This window comes from Tachysurus fulvidraco, chromosome 12, assembly GCF_022655615.1.
Source record: "Tachysurus fulvidraco isolate hzauxx_2018 chromosome 12, HZAU_PFXX_2.0, whole genome shotgun sequence".
Taxonomy (NCBI): Eukaryota; Metazoa; Chordata; class Actinopteri; order Siluriformes; family Bagridae; genus Tachysurus; species Tachysurus fulvidraco.
This window is the reverse complement of record NC_062529.1, coordinates 85,001-88,374: the sequence shown is the minus strand read 5'-3', so window position 1 is coordinate 88,374 and position 3,374 is coordinate 85,001. Positions and strand designations below refer to the sequence as shown.

Genomic DNA, 3,374 nt, shown 5'->3' with positions numbered 1-3,374 from the left:
ATACATATACTAAGTTTAGAGCAATAACATTGTCTGACTGTCTGACTGTCTGTCTGTCTGACTGTCTGTCTGTCTGTCTGACTGTCTGTCTGTCTGACTGTCTGACTGTATGTCTGTCTGTCTTTCTGTCTGTCTGACTGTCTGTCTGTCTGACTGTCTTTCTGTCTGTCTGTCTGTCTGTCTGTCTGTCTGTCTGTCTTTCTGTCTGTCTGTCTGTCTGTCTGACTGTCTGTCTGTCTGTCTGTCTGTCTTTCTCTCTGTCTGACTGTCTGTCTGTCTGTCTGACTGTCTGTCTGACTGTCTGTCTGACTGTCTTTCTGTCTGTCTGACTGTCTGTCTGTCATCAGAAGGTCTACTAGTACTTAATAACTGATGAAATATATTATATCCAATTCTCATTTGTTTGAACTGTCTCACTGACGTGTCTCTGCTGAGGGTGAGACAGGTGATGGAGGTGAGACACACCGCTGGGTAACACCAGGTTATCTGGTCCTGTATTTTCAGTGTAAACACACAGGGTTCTTGAATGTAGAACTTCACACCTTAATGACTGGAACATTGTAGTTACACTGTTCATATGGTGAAGGTCATGAGAACCCTGTTGCTAGGCAACTGGGACATAATGAGTGTGTTTAGATAGTCTGCACATAGCGAGTTTTATACAGAGGTAAAGTGCAGATCTGAGACAGAAACCTCCAGAACATCACTTTATCTCTCAGATATAATGTGTGGATATTAAAGAGCAAATAACACAACAGTTTTACACAGAAACCCAGTTACAGTGTTTATGTACAGTGTTAAAGTCCTCTTACACTCTATACACACACACACACACACACACACACACATATACACACACACACATACACACACACACACACACACATATACACACACACACATATACACACACACACATATACACACCCCCACCACACCTATTCCACACACCCCACACACACTACCCACCACCAACCACACAGCTCTCTACACACACACACCTTACACACACCCATACACACCACACCCCGCACACAACACCCCACACACCCACACACAAGCCAACCCCACCGGTCCTCTCTCCCACACCCCCCCCACACAACCCCCATCCACACCGCATCCACCCACCCCGTACACCTCACATACCACCCCCACCAAGCCCACAGCCCACATATACCCCACACACAAACATACACACCTCCCCCCACCCCACTCTATACACACACCCACACCCGCCATCCCCCCCCCCACACTCTATACCCCCCCCCACACACAACCCACCTCACCCACCCTACCCCCACACCCTCCACCCCGACACCTCCACACGCCCCCCACACCCAGTCCCTCTACGCACCCAGCAACCCCTGCCCCGCCCACCCCACCCCCACCCCTCCCCCCTACACCTCCCACCCTCTATCACCCACGCCTCCCCTACTCCCCCCCACACTACCCCCACTCCATCCACCCCTGATCGCCACCTTCTCGCAACCCTCCCTCCCCCCCCCCCTCCCTCCCCCACACCCACCTCCCACCCTCCCACCCTACAACGACCCCCCTTGAGTACCTCCGTCCCCACCTCACACATCCCCCCCCGACCTGCCACACACACCCCCACCTCCACTCCCTCCTCTCCCGCCTCGCCACCTGCCTACACCACAAGCCCCCCCCTACCCCCCCCATAGAAACCCCCCCTTATCACACGCAGGCCACACCCATCCCACCCACCCATCTACCCACCCATCAGCCATCCCACCCCCATCCATCCACCACCCCCCCACCCTCCACACACCCACACTACCCCCTCCCCCCACCACTGTCCGACTCACACCCCCATACACACACCCCCACCCGTCTACACCCACCCCTCGCCCCCTCCCCCCACATCCCAACCCAGGCCCCGCCCCACATCCCCGCCCTCCACGCCAGCACATCTCCCACTTACCCTTGTGGGCTATTGGACGGCCCGCTCTTGGGTATCTTTAACGCTCTAACCTCGCTTCATTTTTTGGAGGTGTTAGTGTGAGGAGACAAACGAACATCTCACACTCCAGTGGACCTGTTATACATTATTCATTACTGCTCTCTCTCTCTCTCTCTCTCTCTCTCTCTCTCTCTCTCTCTCTCTCACACACACACACACACACTCACACACACACACACACACACACACACACACACACATACATGTAATCTCATTATGCTGTGCTTTCTGATGTGTGTGTGTGTGTGTGTGTGTGTGTCCCCTCACCCTCACTGCTCTCTCTCCCCTCCCCCACCTCTCTCAGCACACCTTTCTCTCCATCTTGCCTCTTTTTTCTATTTCTTTTTTTTATCTTTCCCACATCCTCTCTTTCCATCCCTCCACTGCATATTCCCAGCTGGGTCTCTCTCTCTCTCTCTCTCTATCTCTCTCTCTCTCTCTCTCTCTCTCTCTCTCTCTCTCTCTCTCTCTCTCTCTCTCTCTCTCTCTCTCTCTCTCTCTCTCTCTCTCTCTCAACCATTTGTCATTTTTTACATCTTTATGTCTGTTTTTCATTTTTCCTTTTCTCCTTTCTTTTTTGTATCATTCCTTTCACCCTTTCTCTGCCTTATAGTTCTCTGTGTAACCAGCAGAAAAGACCAAAAAGAGAGAGAGAAAACAGATTTCAGACAAAAATGATCTCAGTGAGATTTAATAGTGAAATTTCAGACCTAGATTTAACTAAAACCTAAACACAATATTCAGTGTTAATAAAATGTTACACTAATTAAGTTACACCACGTGGTCAAAAGTTTGTGGTCAAATGTTTGTGGACATCCAGCAAACCCAGTTTCCTCTATCAGACTAACACATAATGTGTGATTCATCACTCCAGAGATGTTTCCATCATTGCAGAGACACTGTGTGTGTGTGTGTGTGTGTGTGTGTGTGTGTGTGTGTGTGTGTGTGTGTGTGTGTGTGTGTGTGTGTGTGTGTGAGTGTGTGTGTGTTTGGTGTGTGGGTGTGTGTGTGGGTTGTGGGTGGTGTGGGTGGTGTGGGTGGTGTGGGTGGTGTGTGTGTGTGTGAGTGAGGTGTGTGTGTGTGAGTGGGGTGTGTGTGTGTGTGTGTGTGTGTGTGTGTGTGTGTGTGTGTGTGTGTGTGTGGTGTGTGAGTGTGTGTGTGTGAGTGTGTGTGTGTGTGTGTGTGTGTGTGTGTGTTGTGTGTGTGTGTTGTGTGTGTGGTGTGTGAGTGTGGTGTGTGTGTTGTGTGTTGTGTGTGTGTTGTGTGTGTTGTGTGTTGTGTGTGTTGTGTGTGTGTTGTGTGTGTTGTGTTGTGTGTGTGTTGTGTGTGTGTTGTGTGTGTTGTGTTGTGTGTTGTGTGTTGTGTGACATGTGGCCTGTGATTTTATAGGGAA

The 3,374-nt window shown here is 50.5% G+C and overlaps 1 protein-coding gene across 1 annotated transcript in view; it reads right to left on the bottom strand.

Annotated features, from left to right (window-relative positions):
- LOC113660809 (kinesin-like protein KIF26B) overlaps positions 1–3,374 on the bottom strand; it is a 9,156-nt gene that overhangs the window by 763 nt on the left and 5,019 nt on the right. The window lies entirely within an intron of this gene.